The sequence below is a fragment of the Phoenix dactylifera genome, chromosome 14, assembly GCF_009389715.1.
Source record: "Phoenix dactylifera cultivar Barhee BC4 chromosome 14, palm_55x_up_171113_PBpolish2nd_filt_p, whole genome shotgun sequence".
NCBI lineage: Eukaryota > Viridiplantae > Streptophyta > Magnoliopsida > Arecales > Arecaceae > Phoenix > Phoenix dactylifera.
Genome location: NC_052405.1, coordinates 14,941,166 through 14,964,706, shown reverse-complemented (window position 1 = coordinate 14,964,706; position 23,541 = coordinate 14,941,166). Strand labels below are relative to the sequence as shown.

General features: G+C 39.2%; 1 long non-coding RNA gene across 1 annotated transcript; it reads left to right on the top strand.

Moving 5' to 3' along the window:
* The first annotated feature begins 11,327 nt into the window (after positions 1 to 11,327).
* LOC120113081 lies at positions 11,328 to 14,004 on the top strand. Its single transcript, XR_005514918.1, has 2 exons — positions 11,328 to 11,983; positions 12,844 to 14,004. It is a non-coding gene; the product is annotated as an uncharacterized LOC120113081 (long non-coding RNA).
* The last annotated feature ends 9,537 nt before the right edge of the window (positions 14,005 to 23,541 follow it).

Sequence of the window (23,541 nt, the reverse complement as noted above, 5' to 3'; positions counted from 1 at the left end):
TGAGGAAGCTCTTTTTTCGGAGCTCGGAGCTTCTGGTGCCTCTAGTTGCCCGCCCTCTGATGGTATTGATGATGCCCGTGAGAGGTCAGTTGTCATTCTGCTCCTTATGCGGCACTGGATTTTGTTCCTCGGGCTCTCTCCTGTAGGCATGATCACGGACAAAATAACTCAACCGACCTCGGCGGACAAGTGCCTCGATCTCATCACGAAGCTCGTAGCAATCCTCCGTATCATGGCCGCGATCTCGGTGGAAGCGGCAGTACTTTTTCGAGTGCTTTCGTGACTCTGTCGGACGCATTCTCAATGGAGGTCGGAGGTAGCCCCGACCCTCAATCTCCATGAGAATTTCTGCTCGGGTGGATGTGAGAGGAGTGTACGTCTGAAATTTTTGGAGGGGAGACCCCGGGTGAGCTAGGCTCTTGGGCCAAGGAGGCTCTTTCTCATGCCAGGGGAATCTGCTACTTGGTTGGGAGTGCTCCTGGTGCCTCTTCTGCATCTTGGCAGGTTGTTCGGCTTCCTCCCGCCGAGAGGCCATGGCTTCCTCAGCCTTGGCGTACTTGCGAGCTCGGGCCAACGTTTCGGTGAGGTCCGCAGGAAAGTTCTTCTCGATAGAGAAGAGGAACCTGTAAGACCGGGCTCCAGTCTTTAGTGCCGACATGGCGATTGACTGGTCCAGCTCCCGGACTTCCCATGTTGCGGCAGTAAACCGATCCAAGTACTCCTTGAAGGACTCTCCCTCCTCTTGTTTGATGTCAAGGAGGGAGTCCGACGTCCGCCGCTGGGGCTGGCTAGCGGCAAAATTATTGGCAAACTGCCTGCCGAGCTGCTCAAAGGAGGAGACAGTACTCGGCTTCAGCCCGGTGAACCAAAGCCGGGCCGGTCCTCGGAGCGTTGCTGGAAAGGCTTTGCACATCATGGCCTCCGAGGCTCCTTGTAGGGCCATTAAGACCCGATAACTTTCCAGGTGGTCGAGGGGGTCGGCCCTGCCGTTGTAAGGCTCCACCTGGGGCATCTTGAACCGCGGCGGGACTGGTTCGTCATCAATTTGCTGGGAGAAGGGGGACTTTGTGGTGAACTCAAAGTCACCATCACGTCCCGGTTTCCTTCCATGGAGTGCCTGGATCTGGCGCTCCAGCTCCTCGACCTTCTTGTCGAGTTCATCATTCTGGGGGATCGCTGCAGCGGTCCGTTCTGGTGCAAGTTGCCCTGGAACTGACTCGGCCTCTGAGGGTTGGGGCCTGACTCGGCTTCTAGCTGGGTGTTCTCTCCAGAGGGAGGCCTGGACTTGAGAGTCCTGACCTCGAAAGGGAAGTCCGCTTGTAGGAAGCTCCGGTTGGACTGGAGCCGGAGGAGGCGGTGCCGTTGGGATGCCCCTGGGTTGCAGGCTTTGGACAGCGGTGGCCAAGGCCTGCACCTGTTGCACCAGGGCATCGAATTGCTCCGGCCGAACTTGATGAACTGACTCAGCCGGAGGTGGTGAGTTCCGGACGGAATGCTCAGGACTGGGTGGAGGACGTCGAGAGGCGTTGGAAGCCCCTTTGCTTCTTAGCTTCATGGCAGCGAACTCGGTCCCTTCCTCTAGCGCCAACTGTTGCTGAAAATTGGACTCGGGGGCTACCGCGAAGCCGGGGAAGGAGGAGCTTCGCTGCAGGGACGGTGGTCGGCGGCGCTCCGACTGGTGACGTCCTCCTGGAGGGGTGTAAGTCCTGCAAAAAGCCGGTGGCCGGGCTCCCCGGCGCCGGCCCTCCGATGCTTAAGTCAGAGGGGGGGCAGATATGTGGAGAGAGCAAGGAAGAGAGTATATGGAGAAGACAGCAGGAATATTTTTATAAGATGAAGAAGATGAAGAGGGTGATATCCTCCATTGTGTCCGTGCTGTTTGCTTCTTTTCACCCGGTCCAGGAGGGTTCTGTCCGGGCCCCCATCCTTTTCCCCCCAGGTTTCCTTTTATAGAAGGATTTTTGTTACCTGAGAGGTGACAGGAGGTTTGTCCTCTTTTGTAATAATTGGGCACGATTTGGCCCATTAATGGCGTAGTGGAGAACGGGACCGAATCGGACCGGAATCAGGGAGTTGTCACGGTCGATCGGACCTGTTGGAGTGGTTGAACCGCCGGCTGTGGTGGGCCTGGGGTCCGTAGATGACAAGTGCATTGATTGCTGAGTGAACCGGTGGTCAGAAAGAGCCATACGCTTTGATGGTTCAGTGATCCGGAGATCATCTTGAGCCGTGTTCATTTAATGACTGAGTGCATCGGAGGCCTGAGGGGGTCTCATGCATTAATGATAGGGTGTGCCGAATGCCTGCGGAGATCTTGTGCCTTAATGACTTGGGGATGGTGGCAGATTGAAGTGGAGTCATGTATTTAGTTGTCAGATCCTTTGGAGGGTTAGGCGGAGATTGGATATTTGGCTAAGGCATGGGCTCGGCGGGGTTGCCTTTCTGGTCGGCGCTCTCTGGTCTCGGCCTTCTGGTCTCGGCCTTCTGGTCTCGGCTCTCTGGTTTCGGCCTTCTGGTCTTGGCCTTCTGGTCTCGGCTCTCTGGTCTCGGCCCTCTGGTCTCGGCCTTCTGGTCTCGGCCTTCTCGTCTCGGCCTTCTGTGCTCGGCCTGCTGTGCTCGGCTCGGCCTATGAGCTCGATCACTTAGATGAGCTCGAGAGCGGAAGAGCCCGAGCACTTGGATGAGCTCGAGGGCGGAAGAGCTCGATCACTTAGATGAGCTCGAGAGCGGAAGAGCCCGAGCACTTGGATGAGCTCGAGGGCGGACGGATTTGGATGCTATAATTGCATTTGTGGGGTGGTCCATTTTTCCACCAACAGCAACCTTAAATCATATGGTGTGATATCTGTCCAAAATCAGGACCAACAACTAGGATACCAGAGCAAATCCTGCTGATATCATCATACCTAACATACTAAACTTTTTTGTGAGAATTGTGGTAATATCGTGGAGACCATCGAGCATGTTCTTCTGCAGTGTCCTAGAGCACGAGAGATATGGCGGAGTTCTCCGGTCCCCTTACCTGACGCGGTGGGCTCAGCACAGGATCTGTTGCGCGTGTTGAGATATTCCATATGTAGGCCCAGATTGGCGGTGGATGGGATATTGAGGGCGTACCTGTCCTATCATATTTGGTTGGACAGGAACGCCGGTATTTTTGAGGGGAGGCGGTTGCTTCCGAGGATGGTGGTGGACAGAGCGGCGCGACACGCGAGGGAGATTATGGCGGCTGCCACTAAGTTTTCTTTTGGGATGGCTAGGGACACCTGGGGTACTCCTCACGCTGCTTCAGCACCCCGTTTTGCCCTTGTCTCTTGGGTACCCCCATTCCTTGGCTATCTCAAAGTAAACTTCGACGGCAGCAGGTCATTGGATGGTGTGACTGGAGGGGTAGGTTTTGTGATCAGGGATCACTGTGGTAGGTTGATTGCAGCAGGAGGGCGGCGCACACCAGGGCTTACAGTTGTTGGGGCGGAGTTGCGTGCTGCATGGGAGGGTTTGTCCTACGCTAGGCAGGTACTTGGCGTCGAGTGGGTGCACCTTGAGGGAGACTTGCGGTGGTGATCGACTGGATCCGAGGGGCGGACAGGTACGGTGATGGTCATCCCCTAATTCGGGAGACTTGCAGGTTGGCTCAGCTGATGAGCGGTTTTTAGGCTGTCCATATATTTAGGGAGGCGAACAGGGCCACTGACTGGATCACCTTTTTTGTAGCCCGGCATTCCGAGGATTTTCTGTGGACGTCTACTTCAGATGCTCCTTCTCCTTTGTTGTCTATCCTTTGTTGATCCTTAGTTCTTCCTCGTTTTTTTCTCTCTAGAAGCAAGGCGAAGAGAGGAGAACAAGATCCATTTGGACTGCACCAACCAAACAAACAACTTCTACCCTTTGGACTTGACCGAGCTCACTTCAAAAGCCATTACAACTATGCCCTCGCACCATGAGGTGAGAGGTGATGCCCTATATACTTGGATCTCTTATCTCGGCCACATGGCTCACATCCTTTTCCTCAGCCATATATCTTAGGCTAGCTCCAGCCCACAGCACATTCAAGAGAGAGAGAGAGAGAGAGAGGAGGCCTTCTGAAGACAGCTTGCCAAAGAACCCACTAGTACCAGCACCACAATTTGGATGCTTCTAAAAGGCCTAGTGCCACAACTTAGAACCTCACCCAAAATCACTAATTATAAGATATTTTTAGATTCCTTAGTTGTGTATGAGTACTCAAGATCTCTCCGACGAATAACTGATGTGAGATTAAACATATATCTATATAAATCTGAACCAGTATGTAATTGACCCAGATCTGAACCAAAATTAGGTCAGATCTGAACCAATATGTAATTGACCCAGATCTGAACCAAATTGGATCAGATCTGAACTAGTATGTAATTGATCCGGATCTGAACAAAAATTGGGTCAGATCTGAACCAGTATGCAATTGGCTCAGACCTGAACCAGAAACTTGGATCAGACCTGAACCAGAAAATTGTTAGACCAAAATCAGAGCGTGGGTCAGACCCAAATTGAGGAATTGAATAGACCTAAATCAGAAATTGAACTAGGTTAGAGACCTAAGAATGAAATTGAGTCCTATAGATGGATTGTAAACTGGGTAATTAAGAAAGATGGTAATTAAATGAAGTCGAATGTGTAATTAACAAGTAATTTAATGATGTTGTTAGGTAATTGAAGAATTGGCACTCAAACCTAAGGATTGGTGGGCGAACTAAGGTAAGTAACCTTGAAATAATCTTATGGTTTATCAAATACTTGTGATTACATGATTATGAAATTTGTATATGATTATTTATGTTTCTACAAAAATTAGGATCAAGCATGAGTTAGCAATAGTTGCATGATTTTAATTAAATGACATTCATCATGATTACCATATTATGTATATAAATTTATGGTGGTACATAAGTTGCACGAAAATCAAAGTTTTCAGCATGATCATGAATTCTATTTATCATGATGCCATTATCCATTTTCCAATGTTTCTACGAAATAAGAATTATGAAAAGTATGATATGTTTTTAAGAACTCTCAGATCGCTATGTATGACCCCCGCCAGTGGGTAACAGTAACTAGGCATATAACCCCCGCCAGTGGGTAAAAGTAACTTGGCTTTACGACCCCCGCCAGTGGGTAATAGTAACTGAAAGATGATCCTGCAGTGGTAAAGGACTTGCCGTGGGAATAAGAGCGGCCATAGCTGCACTACTATCTGAGAGTACGGATATCAAAGCATGGAATAATGGCAAAAGTTTTTATGATGCATAATCATATTTATGAAGTTGAATGAATGGACATGCATAGTTTTATGAGTGGTTTTAATATAGAATTGCTTTCTTTATTTAAAATGTTTGTTCTTCAAATGGTGTATTAGCATATTATGCTTGATCCAATAAGATTATGCTTGTTTACCTACTGGGCTTTATAGCTCACACCATTTTATTTATGTTTTTCAGATGAATAGGAGATGATAGGAACAAGGAGCGTGACATACTCCAGGGTTATGAGAAAGACAAATGTTAAATGTAGATATTGTTTTTAGAAGCTTTGTATGCATTTTAATACATGAACATTTAATGACTTTCATGAATATAGTTGTTTACAATTTGAAGTATTAAAGTGGATGCGTGTTATTGTATGCTTAACTTGGCAATAAAACAGCCGTGTCATGAACCGAATTCGGGGCGTGACACAAAGTCTTTCCTGAAATAGTAATATTTGTAACTGGCTCTACATAAAAAACCATTAAAGTTGTTCCAACTTACAATCTCAATGGGTCCAAAATTTTTATCAAACTAGATTCAATGTAGGATCCTTAAGTTATGTTCCTGCTCGAAATAAGGATCAAAAAGTCTCAGCAAAATAACCCTACTAGGAAGTTAAACATGTCTACACTTCTCATGAAAGAATTAAAGAAAAATCCTATATTAACTGAAAATCAGCAATTAAATACGTTATTTGGATTTTCTTTCACCTAGATCACATATAGTTTGCCATTAATGCTTGGTTTTTTTATCTTGATTGTGTCAATTTTCCACGGCAAAGGAATTTTCCATGGCAAGAAAAATGCCTTGGCTTGGAGCTCTTCTTCACTTTGGTGTGACTGATGTTGTTGGGGTCTTGGTTTCCTTGAGAAGAAGGCTAATGTGTTCCTCCTCTCAAACTCTTTAAATTTACTTGGTCTCTCTTCATGTTCTTTAGAAACATCATCTTGTTCCTCATCTTTCCAAATGGGATGGGCCAAACACTTGGTTTCTTATCACTTTCTTTTTTAATTGCAGCTTCTAGGAAATAGTAAAGCATTAGATTCGCGCAATAAGTTTGACCCACTATAATAATGTCAAAAGCAAGCTTTTGTTCTTTTTAGAGATTGGTCAGGAATGCAAGAGCTAAATTAATTTTGCAAATGTTTTTCTTGTAATATCCTTAAGCTAATTGAGAAGGTTGAATGAGAAACATGTGTATAGGAAGACCTCAGTAAATAATATTTTTGATGCTTCTTTGATACATGCATATATATTATCTTAGTTAAATTTATTTTCTACATATACCTTCTTTTTTCTTCTTTTCATCAACTCAAATACTTGGATATGCGTCCAAATCCAATTCTTGTGTCCATGTTCATGCAACACAATGCCTTGTTACACTCCAGATTAGCCACCATTTTGTAATTTTTTGAAGAAGCCTTCATTCTTGATTGGACCTCTTGTGGAAAGCCTAGATCCGAAAATAAATAATGAGCAGATTCTTTCCATGATCACTTTCTAGTTCATATCAATGGAAGACATCAAATCCTAGCACATTATAAAGATTATTTTTTGCAATTACTTCCCATATGTTTAAAATTTCTTAGTTTTTGGCTAAGAATGCATGTGGAGATATTCACATGTAGGTTCAAGGTAATTCTAACTTCTAAATCCATAAATAGAGGTGTCTTAGTATTGTGAAAGCCATCTTGAGTTCCATTTAATTGTAAATATTTTTCTTTAACTTCGCAATTTTTGAAAAAAAATTCTCTGTTTTTTCCCTCCTATCTTGCTACCCTATTCCTGAGTATATAATCTTTTGCACTAAATATATACCTTTATTCCTTAGTTTTGAAGCTATTTTGTTGGATTTTATCATTTTTTATTTACCATTTTAAAAGTCTTTAATTTTGGCAGGTTCAGGAATACCTTTTTGTTTTACCGTGTTGCCATTTTTTTTGATGACTTAGAAGAATGGTGCATCCTCTTCGTACTTTGTGAAAAGCGGTAACTTTTTTATATACACCTTTTACGTATTCAGGTTGATATCATATTATCTAAAAATGACGTTCTTATGTTATCCATCTTCATGGAAATGTTAACTCTCCACGCTGGAATTTGTGCTGTTAAAAACCTACAGAAGATCAAGATTCACAGTACTATTCCAATACCATACTGCTACCCAATTGGTAGAAGAGAATATTGAACGATCATGTCAATAATAAATTACTATAACTTTATAATGAGATGCTTATCTAAGAATCCTTCTTTAGACTTAAATTTGTATTCCCTGAGGTTTCAAGGATTCATCATATGGTGGATTTGATATTTTCTCTAGCTTATTATGCTGAAAAAAAAGTGTGCTTTAGTTGAAATGTTGATGAGTGAAGGATACAATTATTGTTTATCTTTTCAGGTGGCCACCTGAGCTATGACTAGCAATGTCCACTTCAATATGACTTATCAAACTTTACTTGGTAGTTCCACCAGTTGAGTAGGGTCAAGCAAGGCCACCTCCCCAGTTTTTGTTTTTCCTCCTATCTACTCCTCACTGTCTCCTCTCCTCTCCTGCCCCAGGGTCTAAGTAGGTCAAGACTCATTAGAGATTGTGTTTGACCATTGGTGGGTTAGGTTGGTTTTGCAGTCAAACAGATCAGGCTGATAGAGATTGATCCAGCTCGTACCTGATTTAATCAAACCCATTCCCATACGCGGCCTAAGAGGTTGCTTTAGGTGTGTGGGTCTTCAAGTGCCCTGCCTAAGGCCTAGGAAACTTATATAGGAACCATAGACATTGGGCTGCCTTAGCGCTCTGCTAGGCGTAATATGGGGACTTGGAGAACTCAAAAAGCCTAAATGGATTGGTGGACTTTGATGGGTTCTGTTGGCTACCAGCAGCTCTTTTGGGTTATTTTGTTGTTCTCTTGGCAGAGAGCAAACTTAGCAAAGAGAATGGAGAACATAGGCTGCAATGGCAATTGGACAACCAATCCACTGGCTATCAAAGCCATTGGGGATTGTAACTGTTGCTGCTGCATTAGTTGAGATCATGTTTCTTGCAACTACTGCAATAAGCCATGATCCATGACTCCAAACCTTTTTCATCCAGTCTGGGGGCTGGCATTAGTGGTGTTAACTGCTGATGAAGGGGAAACTTTTATCAAATCCTTTGATGCTGCTTCCATTCCTCTTACCTATGCCTTTTTTTATACTGTGTATACATGCTGTAATGGACAACTATGGATAAACAAATGCATTTATTCTTCTTAATGTATTTTGTGCGAGATTAGAACAATCTCACAAATTATTTTTTATTTCTTTTTGATTTCATTGTTTAGTTGTTTTAGTAGGTAATTGTCTTATTTAGCACAAGAAGATGTTCTGTATGATCAGGTTATAATTGTTTACTTCAATTAAAACTTAGTCTGCCAAACCCCACCCACAACATCAGGTATCTACTAAAAGGAGAACAATATATTGGAATAATTCCTCTATAAAATGAGCTTGTTCAATAAGATGCTTACGTGATACATCCAACGTGCAATGCAATTCACATTTCTTTTTTTGGAGTCATTCATGATGGTTTGTTTCATTTTTTCTCTTGCATAAAAATTTTCAAATCTAAATGCTAACTCCCTTCTAGTACATCAGTTGCCTTTACCGGCTCTTGTATCTCCTTTATCTTCTTTGCCTTGTTCACTTCACCCCATTTATGTAGTCCAAAGTCTCATTTATCACCTCAAGTAGGATGTCCTTGCAAGAGGTGACATCATCTCCTATACTTGTCAAGTGACTTATTTGAAAAACATCCTTAGCATGGTTACTGAATTAGGCGGTACGGAATGTACCGAATCCGTACCGGTACACGGTGTGGGGGGCATACCAAGACACGGTACGCCGAACCGGCTTCCATATTAGGTGTACCGACACAGTGATAGGGTGGCACCGATACGGGCTCCGGTACTAAGATGGCATACCATGGTCCTTAGTAATTGCACTTGAAGTGATTGCTATCTTTGTCTATCATTCCAACTTGAAACCTTTTCAGTATCACCATCCAACGCTGCTAAAGGCATGAATCAATTTAACTTGACAGAATCAAGACCAATCAGCAACGTTAAATATTTGTGCATTAATGAAATTGTTATTGTGATGAAGTAAGATAAGGACAATGAAATGCATACCAAATTGTCAATACAAGAAGACATGAATTCTTATGGCTTATGACTGTAAATTGACAAGTCTTTAAAAAAAAAACAAAGAAAATTTACCCCAAATTCATGGCCCCTTACCCTCTCATTTACTACTATTTACTTTTGAATTCAAATATATGACCAGTTATGAAGGAATAATGTCCTTTGGGAAGAGATTCTGGGAAGCCTGTCCACGAAAATTTTGGTGAGGGACTGCCTAAACCTGAACGAAGGCTATTAAAATCATGCTCTACCAGCAGCAGATATACTAAACCAAATAAAGAATGCAATCACTTATTTCAATCAATTCTATCCTTGAGAAAGGAAGACATGTTCTCCCCTTTCAATCAAAACAAAAGGAAAGAACAACGAAAGGAATAACAATGAGAGAGTCATGGATTCAATGTAAGATTTCAGGTGCCATTCCAGTTAACATCTATGATTGTTGGCAGATTATATTTAAGATCTCCATGCATCTGAATCACACATAACAGAATAAAATAACCAAACAATGAATTTGAAAGGGAAAATTATTAGATGTTAATCATTTTCTCTCTTTCTCTTGTGCATTCATCTTCTAGCTTGAGATGCTAGACTTGGAGGTTAACTTAGAAGTGATTGAGGGCAAGCAAAGCGTCTAAGTGCTGCACTGATGCTTGTGGAAATAACAAGCCCATGAGAAGTGGTATCAAAGCCAAGCTCAATGTGCACCACAATCCTTGTGAGTCATTTTAGCCCCTCTCTAGGGGATACCTAGGTCGAGGAGGACTCTTTAGGGTCGAGTAGGATGCAACCCCCTCCCCTCCTCCTTTTTTAATCATGCAAACAGAAAATCAAATTCACCATTATAGCGTAATAGAGGTTAAGATTAATCAAAACAATAGCATGTCATTTTGTCACATCTTAATTAGCCAAGTCAAATATAGGTGTTCAGAGTGACACTGATATCACATTATTAAAATTTAAATATGAAAAATAAAAATATGACAATTCTTTGAAAGAAACTAAAGTTTATAAGTTATAGTTGAAATCCTCTATTTGCATTAAAAATTGCAACTAGGAGAAAGAAAATAGAAAATAGACAAAAGTATGGATGAAAAGGTAGGAAAAGAGGAAGAAGAGGAGAGCAAAAGATATTCCATATGAGAAAAGAAAAAGAGAGTAACATGAGAAGAGAAAGAGAAAGTAATGTGAGAAGGGAAGAGGAAAAGGAAAGGAAAAGAGTAAGTATGAAAAAAATAAAATGAAAAACTTTTAGGGGTCTTTGGACTAACAAAAATTGCTGAGTGCCTCCCGGAGAGTGTTGGGCTCCACAAGAGCCTCTGATTCAAGGTGCATAGGTGAATTGGTTGATGATAGCTGATTGAAGGCTAGTTACTTGCCCTAGCATTGAAGATGAGGGAGGTGTTGAGTGGGGAGAGATGGGGGAAGGAATGACAAAACCAAAACAAATATAAAATTTTGCTGACTGCACTTCTAGTTTAACTAAAATAAGTTTATTTTAGTCACAACAGTGAAAATAAGATCAAGTGAGAATAATAAAAGTGGAGCCTATGTAACCTTTAGCGTAAGAATGCCTAGTCGGACACTGCCTAGGTGCCTAGGCAATAGCTGAGATACATAGAATTATTTATCCACCATGACATGCAACACAAAAAGGTAGGATGTATAACATTGCTCTTCAAGAAACAACATATAACACTGCATAGAACGAAAAACACACATACACACACATGCTCTTCAGTTTGCTCATCTTCGATGCTCTCATCATCATTATAATTGCTTTCAGTTGTGCACATCATGGTCTCAAAAAATGGTTTGTCAAATGAGAGATCCCCAACTTCAAATATATAAAACACATATCAGAGGCTTCCACAGCATGCAATTAAGGAAACCTTCCTCTTTCTCTGGTCTTCTCTTATCTTTGCACATACAACTTGTCTAGTGAGTGAAGAGATGGAAGGGATGGCAAATGCAAGAGATTTTGGTGCAGAGTAAATTGGTTTGTTGCTGAGCTATTCAGTACTTAACCTGCCTTACCTGTTAAACCTTTCTGAGCATTTTGGACTGCCTAGTTGCCCTTTTGAGCCTATTCGGCTCTTTATGCATCAGGATGGGTTCTCGGCATTTTGGGCTGTTTGGTTGCCCTGTTGAGCCTATTCGCCTGCTTAAGCATCTAGAGTAGGTATAGGTCTCCTAAGTTCCTAGGCAAGGAAACAGGTCCCCATGGAGCTGCTTGGGCTAGCAATTAAAACAGTATGGTTTCTTTAATGTCTGTCCAATGTCTACATCATTTACTCTTGCTTTCATCCTAATCCCTGTTCTTGGGTGAAGGAACTCTTAGTTGCACTGCAGGTAACTTGGTTCTGTGAAACTTCTATCCACTACGTAGTCTGCATTATAATATTCATTTATAACATTGTAAGTTTAACCTTCTACAGGTTCTTGTAATGAGAGAACTTCCTCTTCCACAACTTTGATGCTGAAAGTATCAAATTTTATTGGAGACATCTATGGATTGAAAAGGTGGGGCTACTCACGTTATAGCTGCTTCTTGGTTATTAGATATTAAATGGAATTTTTGAATGTTTATGGCAGTGCAAGTAAAAAGTTGTATTTCATAAATGTAAGAAAACACATGAAGAGTTGTTGATGTTTCCACTTTTTCCAAGGATGGGTGGGTAATTCATTTGGAGCAGGTGCCTCCTGAAAAGTAATAGGGGGGTGCCTAACTTTGCTGAAGTGTTTTTTTTACTCATATATGTAATGGTGTAAGCCTTTATATCCATTTCTTCAAAATCGGATGTGTTAAATGAGATAGGTTTTGCATAGATGAGTTGACACCACCAACTTGGGCTTGGTGTCACTTGCAAAGATATGTATTGAACCAACGATGTCTCAGGTGTTCAGGCTAATAGCAGATTTTAAAAAATTATAGCTTAGGAAACAGAAATATGCTAAAAAACAAAGCACAATGAGGGAACTGGAAATACTGGTTTTGTTGCATGAAGGTTTTGAGAGGTTGGATTAATTGGAGACACTACTTACTGAATATGCTTTCTATAACACAATAGGCAGCTGGAGTTGAATGTTCTCTGATGGCATGCTCATTATTTTTTGGGACTTTGGGCTGCATTGAAACTGATAGTTGCCAACTTTTTCGAGTTAATTTATTCATAGCCCCGACCAATTAACCACTGAAGATTGTCAATCATATGGTAGATGCATCCTGCAATGGTGTAATTACAAAAACTAGTAAAGGAGTAATTATGTCCTAAAAGCGTGCCATGGTTTGCATCTCTTCTTTTCTAAAAGATTTTCTCACTTTAAGTAAGACAATTGCTATTCTATTTTGTGGTTCTGAATTGCTTTTCATGTTCTTTCAGAAAGAAAGATTGGAAAGAGAAATGGAGATAAAGCGGGTTACAGAGGAACTGCTGGCTCAAGCAAAACATTACCCTTGCTGAGACATCCTATTTTGGTTCTTTTCCTTTAAAATTTTTGTATGCTTAAATAAGAGTTTCCTGGAAGAGTGATCCCTGATTGCCACTAAATGCTGGTAATTAGCTCACATAGGTTGTTCTGTTTCCTAACTTCATGCTTGGATTTGCATGATATATCAGCTTTTCAATGCTATCAGACAGTCTGAAGAACATAACTTCTGTTTCCTTTATGCCTGTCCACCTTCTGCTTGTTTTGTATAAGACAAGACAAGGGTGTAACTGATACATATCATGCATGATAAAATGTTTGATCTGGGAAATTATCATGTGGTGAATTTGCTGATAGGAACTATAGTCTGTCAGGGCAGGTGGTGAAATTTGCATTGGCTACATGCTTCACCTACCTGACATGCTTAGCTATATCCATTCATTACTCAGTTTATCTATTTCTATTATTATGAAAGAATTGTTATATAACGTACTATTTATGTTCCACATATTTAGAGTTATCTACTGTTGGGATTCATGCGAAGAACTTTGATATTCACAAAATGCAGATATCTACAGATCTATATGGGGTTCGACAGCATAAGCTGGCTTTGAAAGTTGGTAAACAACTATTATACTTCAAGGTATTTTAAACAACTAGTTGATGAGTATAATGTCATGATAAGCACCATAACTTTTGACTATTTAGATGTGTTCTCAATTTTATATTAATTCTTATAGATAATATTTGTTATATCTTTAGAAAATGCTTGCTGTCCATTATATATGATTATTTTTCTAATTCTCTTCATGGTCTAGCTTGAGATCCTAATTCAAGAGATGTCAAACGAGGCATTTATGGATTGGCTATGTGGAGCTGGTTCAGCTGATGGCATCGTCAGGAAGTTTAAATGATGTTGTTTAGCTATTTTGTCCTGCTAGAGAATTCCTAAAAATTAAAACACCTTCCCTTCCACCTCCCCGGCTCTCTCTTTCTAATTTATAAGCTATAAGTTTGTAGGTTTCTTGTTTACTTCCACCTCCCCGGCTCTGCCATTACCTTTTACACACTGTGAGTTTATAATATGACTTAAATGATTATGGCAGTAAAAGGTACTTCAACTTTTTTTTGAAAAAAAAATTGTTACTGGAACTCGAACCTTAAATGATTCAGCAGGTCTCAAGTAGAATTTTTGTCCAAAAACTTCAAATTAAAGCTTTTTTTATTTTTTTTTATTTTTGGAGGAGTCCAAAAGACATTTCAAAATTTTTGCCAAACATTTCAAAAACATCAAAAAAAGCATTTAGCCCTCTAAAAAACACTTGTTGGTCCTTCAAAAACAAATGGAGCCTAGAAATAAGAAAAAGAAAAGAAAAAGTTTAAAAAGATTCAAAGGGGGGCTAAGTATTAAAAGTAGAAAAGAAAGTAGTTTGAGTAAAGATTGAAATGAAACAATAAGAGAAAAGTAACAGAGGTATCAAACTGGCATCTAATAGCCTATGTTTGCTCTTGTCATATCGGAAGGAAAATATATAACAGAGGTATCAAACTGGCATCTAAGTCACCCATTCGAGGAGTAGAGTGATGATGCTGCAATTTTATAGCATGAGTATTGTTGAAAATAGTCTGGTTAGCCATCGACACCAAATAGTTAACTGAGCCAAAGAGTCCCATCCCTTTCCAAGATTCGGTGGAATGGTTGCAGACTTCCAGCTCATCCAAATAAGCCACCGATCTTTTAACATTGTAGCTAGGACTATTGAGTAAACACAATAGATCTTGCCACATTAGAGTTGAGAAATGGCAGGAGATGAGTAGGTGTTGGTAATTCCCTGAAATCCATTGCAAAGAGTGCATTCTTGTGGCGTTGATCGTCCTTGTTTTGTTAGGTTATTAGCAGTTAGTATTTTTCCTTGAATTGCTAGCAATGGAAGATCTAAACTTTTGTTGGTGTTGGAGATTCCTACAAACCAATTTGCCTAATCTAATTTCTGGCATGCAATATTGAAGAAGGTGTTATATGACTTCATACGAAAACTCGGGATGTCCACAGCCATATAAGCTTGTCAGCATCATCTTGTAAGTGTATGTTTGAAAGAAGAGGGCACAAGTGTTGGTATTCATCCATTAGTTGTAGTTCAATCTTCCAATAAGTGAGCAAACACATAAATGCTGGCTAGATGATAATGAAAGTAGCCTTGGATAGGAGTGCTACAAAGAGTAGTTTCCGGGCCAAGAAAGAATCCTTCATCCATCTTCAGGCAAGAAAAGAGAGCTTCATAGGGAGCTATTATGACAATGGAGGACAGATTTGTAGAAAGACAGAGTTGGCTTGAAATTATTCAAGAAGAGTGGTCTTTGTTTGTAATATTTATGGATCAGTGTTGTTTTTTGGAGTGTTGTAGGTCTACCATTCACTAGCATCAAATTCTACTACCAAGCAAATCTAAGTTCATTTAGTGGAGGTCTTTTATACCTAGTCCTCCTTCATATTATTTCTCAGGCAGCATTGCTGTCAAATTTATCAAACAAAAACCCCCAAAATTGAGTTTTTTCCTTTCTCAAAAAAAAAAGGCCCATGTCTTTAATCAATATGTTTAACTAACAAATTAGGTAGAGAAAGACAAACATAAGATATTTTAACATAGTAAATGGGATAAAGTTAACAAAAACCAATCTCCTTTAATTGAAATGGATGCTTCCCTTTCAAGTTGAGAGTCATAGGTCAATTTTGTCGAGTAGCTACTAGAGTCTTTTAAATAGTTTATTGTCATGCAGATAAACTCCTACTTATCTCCTAGAGAGCTGCTCAAGATTGTAATGGAGAATCTCCGCGACCTCTCTGTTGTGCAAGTCCTATATAAAGAAGAACTGATTTTATATAGTTGATGTTGGAAAACTTTGATAGCACTGGCCTATTATTGAGAGGCTTTTCAGAATATAGGAATAACATCTACAAATTGAATAATGGAGATATTCTCAATAATTAGCTTAGGCTTTAAGAAAACTCTAGGCATTTTCTCCATGCTTCCTTTTCAAGTTGAGCATCCTTAGTCAATTTTATCAAGGAGTGGCTACTAGAGTGTTTCCAGTACCTTCTTGTGATATAGAGAAACTCCAATATATCTAACAAGAAGCTGCTTAAACTTGTAATGGGGAATCTCTATCAATAGCAGACCTTTGCTAACAGGTCCCATATAACAAGACTTGTTTTTGAGTAGTTGATGTTCAGACCAAAATTTAGCTCAAAAATATTTAGGAAAAATTTGATAGCAGTGACTATATTTGAGAGGCTTCTCAAAATAGGAGAGTGCCATCTACAAATTGAGGGAGGAGATATTCTCAATAATTGTGCTTAAGCCTTATAGATAGGTTTGGGCATCTTCTTCATGCACTCTCTTGCTCAGAAGATCCAATATCATTTTAGATAAGATTCAAGGCTCAAAATTGGTTCAAATTCTAGTTTTCCACCTTTTTAGCCTTTTTATCATTGGTTCTTGGTTCTAATAATTTCATTGATGCTCATGTTTCCACCTTTACCATTCAAATGTCATCAATAGAACTACTAACAATCCACCTCCATTATTAGAAAACAAACTCTTGTTGGACTTCACTTGTCAAACCTGTGACTTAAGTTTGAATACCAATGGATTATCTTGCAAAGCATGTAGAAAATCTTGAATGGGTCCAGCTTTGTGGCTAGACCCAAAACTATATAATTGATCTCACATATTGTCCCCTTAATTTATATCCTATAAAGCTATGTTACGATTTTTATCTAAGCTTCCATCATGGCCGAGATATTAGGTTTTGTTGGTGTTGGGCCCCAGTGTCTTAGCCAATATAAACTAATGTCTTGATACATTGACCAACATGACATGAATGTATGGGATAAGACATTTTGAATATTTTCTATTTTATAGGTCAATTGGTTGAGTTGGTAAAATAATTATATTTGATACAATGGTCTAGGTTCAATCTTGCTTAAAGGTGTAAATGAGCCAATGGGACCTATCTTGACTTCAACTTGTTTTGATAATCAAGCAAAGCTCGAACTAGCTCATTTAATTCCAAAATGAAATTGAGTTGTTCTAAGAGATCTGGTGAGATTGGAGGTCTTTCAAGACTTTCCTATATATTTTGCATTAGTTTTTCCAATTATATTTTGTTCTTATAATTGAAATATATACTATACTTGATAAATTATATGTATTTAATTAAATTGATAATGGTGAAAAATAATGCATATATATATATATATATATATATTCATATTTCTAGCTAAATCAAGTCAAGCTCAAGTGAGCTAATCCTAGCTTTAGCTTGCTTTCTCACTATGCAAATCGAACTTGAGGCAAATTTTAATTTAGATATGAGGTGGCTTGCAAATATCTCATTCATGTTGTGTCCTGTTCTCACTTCAATTTAGGTGGGTTTCCTGTTATCCTATTTCTTAAAAAGAATAGTAGTAGAAATAGTAGTAGAATAGTAGTACTAGTTGCAGCAGCTGTTGTAGATGGATATTGAATCAAAGACCAAACAATAACTAATCTAGGTTTTAATTACTAAATTAGCCCCAAGGTATCGATAACTTGTATCTTATATATTAGCCTAGATGTTGGGATTATACTTTCCAAACTTGCCTAACTTTCATCTTGATCAAGATAAACTAAGATTCCATTTCTTCTGAATCAAAAATGTTTTAAATAACTCAAAATTATCACTCAAAAGTCACTCAACTAGTGTGGTGAATTCTCATTGCCCATTTGAATGAATACCGTAAAGCATACAGTCTAATGAACCAAAATGATTGGTGCAAGATATCTGAATAACTTCTTTGAGTGATTTTTCATTGTAATTAATGCTACACAACTGTCACGCCCCAAATTCGGATCATGACACGATCGTGCTATTGCAAAATTAAACATACGATAACACGCAACCACTTTAAAACTTCAGATTAATTATGAACAATGTCATTCTTGAATGTCATCAAATGTTTCATCAGTAAAAGATTGATTACAAATCATCTAAAAATAGCAACATTTAATATTTCATTTTCTTTTTCGATAACCCTAAGCACGTCGCGCTCCTTGTTTCTAGCATCTTCTATTCATCTGTAAGAATATAAGTAAATTGGTGTGAGCTATAAAGCTTAGTAAGTAATCATGCATAATCTTATCAGATCAAGCATAATATTTTTCATTCTAGTGCATTATTTTAAGAAACTAACAGTTGTAACAAAGTAAGCAGTTCATACAACATATAATCAAATCAGACGTAAAACTTTTGTCTTTATTTCATGCTTTGAAATCCGTACTCGCCATTATTCTTGCTTTGAAATCCATACTTAGCATTATTCATGCCTTGAAATATGTGCTGTCATTATTCTTGCTTTGAAATCTGTGCTTGTAACAAAGTAAACATTTTATATAAACCAACAGTCATAAAACTATGCAAGTCCATTCATGCAATTTCACAAATATGATTATGCATTATAAAACTTTTGCCATTATTCCATACTTTGAAATTCATACTCTCAGATGGTAATATAGCTATGGCCGCTCTTATTCCCACGGCAAGGCCTTTACCATTGCAGGGTCATCTTCCAATTACTATTACCCACTGGCGGGGGTCGTAAAGCCACGTTACTTTTACCCACTGATGGGAGTCGTACATAGCGATCTGAGAGTTCTTAAAACATATCATGCTTTTCATAAATCTTTTCTCATAGAAACTTTAGAAAGTGAATAATGGCATCATGATAGATAAAACTCATGATCATGCTGAAAATTTTGATTTTTCGTGTTGCACTGCTTTAGTTCCTTGGAGCATAAAAGAGGGGAATGAGAAGAAATGAGAGGGTGATGGAGTTCCTCTGCGAGGGATCCATGGGCCTTAATAGCCCTTAGCTAGAAGAGGAGAGTGGTGGTGATCGTGGCTGTCAGGCGGTTGTAACCGTCTCAGCTGGCGATCACCGCCTCTGGGTCTCAAGATGGGCCGGCCACGTTGGGCTTGGCCCATTAGCTCACTGTGTGTGGGCTGTTCCTCAAATTCTTCCCTCCTTAAAAATAATTTCGTTCTCGAAATTTATATACCTTAATTCTTAAACAAATGAAGTTACTTAGTCTTTTATCTAACATTCTACCATGTTTCCGCTGCGCACTCTGATTCAAAACACTAAAATCCTTGGATTCACTAATAACTTTTGATCGAAATACTACTTGTATTATGAACTAAAGAGATCCATATTTACAATTTTCCAAGTACAGCCTAAAAAAAGGAATTGTTGATTCTTGTCCCTTAATTTACCTCGAATACATCTAATCTAGATTAACTCTCAAGTCAATTGATCCATTCAAAATCATCATATGGGCTCGTTACTATAATTCCAAAATGTATTGAATCTTAATTCTTTTATCAATTCAACTAGACGATTCCAAGTCAAACTCTTATAACTATATATATATATATATATATATATATATATATATATATATATATATATATATATATATATATATATATATATATATATATATATATGTATGTATGTATGTATGTATATGCTCCAACAAATTACAAGACTTTAATTCAACACCAATGAGTCAAACCTCAAAGATCTTCCATCACAACCATCTATGTCTAGAAAAAATTCAAATTCTTCATGCAATTTAAGTTTCAACCTCAACACTATTGACAAATGACCCTAGATCAACTTATAAACCCAAACTTTCAATTGAAATTTCATATACATCACATAGTCTACGATAGATAAGAATAAAATTTATTATTTGGATCCAAAGATGATGATTAAGTCAATTAATAATTTCACCAAGATGAATACAATAAAATCAATTCTTCAATAAAAAAGCTAGAAGTAATATTACAATATATCCCCATATCAAAATGAACTTCCAAATTGATTAATAAACAAATAATTACATTGTATGATAATATTCCATGACCAATCCTCTTTCATTAAATTTTGGTCAAAATCCAATTAATCATAACGTGAAATATCCACTGAGAGGACTCCCAACATAGCTGATCCACACTTTGGCTACGAGCCTAGTAAGCAAGCATTCCAATTTCAATATCTATGTCCAAAATCAAAGTCTCCACTCAATAACAAATATCCCTTGTCAAATCATAAACTTAAACTTGAGGTTAAGCTAACACATCCAATAGTGTCCAATAATTATGAGAAAGATCTAATAGTCCAATCCAAAAATGAAAATTCAAATAACTAGAATTCCTCCATTAATATGCATACTCTATGGCCTTAAGAATTAAATTCCCCAATGGAAATACAATTATTTGCAATATCCAAGTATGCCAATACCAATTATAATCCACATACGGATTTAACCTTGAAGAACAATCCTTTATGATATTATATTAAAAAAAAATCTTTCTTGGCTCATTCCAATTCTATGACCAATCCATGTACAAATCACAATCTAATAATCACATCCAAATCCTTACAAATTTTAAACTTTCGAGTCATTTAAACAATATCTGAACATGGTATAACTGCTATGCCGGGGTAAACCTTCCTACACTTACCTTAGGTCAAACATCCCCCATCCTGATCAAAACCATCTTATCCAGTCCTTCATACTCATCGAATACCAATCTCAGTACTTATATTTTTATCACAATGCTTAGTGATTTTTCACTTAAGCACTGAATTTAATTTTACTACTTTTGTCATGTCCGAGGTGATCATAATCTTAAGCTATGATACATTTCTATTGTAAACCCTAGTGATCTTAAACTTATTCTTTGGTTCTAATTTTGGTCATAATCTCATGTGATCATAACTTAAACTCTGGCAATTTTCTAATCACAATTCATAATGATCTTAACCTAAGCTTTGATAATTTTTCTGTCACAATCACGTCCCTAGAATGGCTTGTATTAGCCCTACATTCCTTCTTTTTGTTGCTTATTGTCACCTAAGACAATATAAACCAATATTATTATTTTATTTTATTTTTTAATTTATTTATTTATTATATTATTATTATTATTCCAATTATGTGAAAGCCAACTTAGCTACCCATTCCCATGATTAAATTTTTGTTGCTCATATAATCAAATCAAACGTAAAACTTTTGTCTTTATTTCATGCTTTGAAATCCGTACTCGTCATTATTCTTGCTTTGAAATCCGTACTTAGCATTATTCATGCCTTGAAATCTGTGCTGTCATTATTCTTGCTTTGAAATCTGTGCTTGTAACAAAGTAAACATTTCATATAAACCAACAGTCATAAAACTATGCAAGTCCATTCATGCAACTTCACAAATATGATTATGCATCATAAAACTTTTGCTATTATTTCATACTTTGAAATTCATACTCTCAAATGATAGTGTAGCTATGGCCGCTCTTATTCCCACGGCAAGGTCTTTGCCACTGCAGGGTCATCTTCCAGTTACTATTATCCACTGGTAGGGTTCGTAAAGCCCCGTTACTTTTACCCACTAGCGGGGGTCGTATGCCTAGTTACTGTTAGCCACTGGCGAGGGTCATATATAGCGATCTGAGAGTTCTTAAAACATATCATGCTTTTCATAAATCTTTTCTCATAGAAACTTTGGAAAGTAAATAATGGCATAATGATAGATAAAACTCATGATCATACTGAAAACCTTGATTTTTCGTGCAACTTCTATACATCATAAATTTATATACATATTATGATATTCATGATGAATGTCATCTAATTAAAATTATGCAACTATTGATAACACATGCTTGATCCTAATTTTATAAAAACATAAATAATCATATATAATTTCATAATCGAGTAGTCACAAGTATTTGATAAAATATAAGATTATATCAGGGTTACTTACTTTTTCCACAATTCATATACCCAATTCTAATTGCATAAATAATACTTTTTCATCTTATAAAACATGATACATGATCCATAATAAGATTAAGACAGGTTACTTACCTTAATTTGCTCACCAAATGCTAATTCTCCAATACCTAGCAAAATCATTAAATTACATGTCACTTGCATATTTAATTTCTATTTATTTATAATCTTAAAGTCATTTACAGCCCATCCATAGGACTCAATTTCATTTTTGGATCCATAGTCTAATCAATTTCTGGTTCAAGCCTATGGCCCAATTCAATTTCTGGTTCGGATTTGATTTCATTTCTGGTTCAGGTCTGGGTCTATTGCATACTGGTTCAGGTCTGACCCATTTACTGGTTCAGGCCTGGGTCAATTGCATACTAGTTCAAATCTGACCCAATTTCAGGTTCAGATCTGGGTCAATTGCGTACTGGCTCAGATCTGACCCAATTACTGGTTCAAGTCTGAGTCAATTGCATACTGGTTCAGATTTGACCCAATTACTGGTTCAGGCCTGGGTCAATTGTATATTGGTTCAGTTAATTCTGGGTTTAAGAATGTTGGGCTCGGACCAAGGCCTAGCCCGGCCTCGGGCCTTTAAAGCCCGGTTCATTTGAAGACCACCCCAGAATCAGGCCCAATTCGGCCCACAGAAATTTTTATTTTATTTTCCTTTCTTCTTTTCTTTTCCTTCTTTTCCTCTTTTTCTTTTCTTTTCTTTTTTCTTCTTTTTCTTTTCTTTCTTCTCCTTCTCTTCTCCTCCCTTCCCGAACCTTCTTCTCTTCCTTTCTTCTTCCCGTCTCGATCTCCTCCCCCTCCTCTTCTCCTCTCCTCCCATAGGGCAAAGGGGCGAGCCTGGAAGTGCTTCGGAGGAAGCCGGCGGCGCTGCAGCCAACCAGCGGCACCCGCGGCGCCCGCGGTCCGACCTGCAGCAGCCGTGGTCCGGCTGGCCGCTCTCATCCTCCACCTACGGTGGAGAAGTTGGGGCGCGTGCACCTCTGAAGGAGCAGAGGAACCGGCCGAAGCTAGTGGAGCTTGCGTAGCGCGCGGCCGATCGCCACAGTCGGCCTGATGGCGTCCACAGTGCCCCGATCCGGCGGCGTCTACGGCCAAAACAGGGAGATCCCCCTTCGGCTCGTCTTCTCCAATCACCTCCGGCTGAGATCAAACTGGTTCCACCCTTGGGAACTGGATTTGCACGAGCCGAGGACCATTCCCATGAATCGGAAGATAGGTTTGCATTTTTGGATTTCTAGATCTAAGATTTTAGTGGAAGGAAAAGAAATCGGGTGAAGGAGAAAGGACCTCAGCCAATGTCAGCTCACAGCCGATCTAGACCTTTCTCCTCCCTCCTCTTCATCTTCTTCCTTCTCTCCTTCACTCTTCGATCTCTTCTATTTTCTTTTTTTTCCCTTCTTGGTTTTGTTTCATAGCCAGACTGGATCCTACTTGAATGAAGTATGAACGATACAAGAGAGAAGAGATCAAGACTTACCTAGCTCCGGGACAACTCTGTGATGTTCCCTCCAGCGGCTCGGATCCCTACTCCGATGATATTGCTCCTGCTTCAGTTCCTTGTAGCATAAAAGAGGGGAATGAGAAGAAATGAGAGGGTGATGGAGTTCCTCTGCGAGGGATCCATGAGCCTTAATAGCCCTCAGCTGGAAGAGGAGAGTGGTGGTGATCGTGGCTGTCAGGCCGTTGTAACCGTCTCAGCTGGCGATCACCACCTCTGGGTCTTCAGATGGGCCGGCCATGTTGGGCTTGGCCC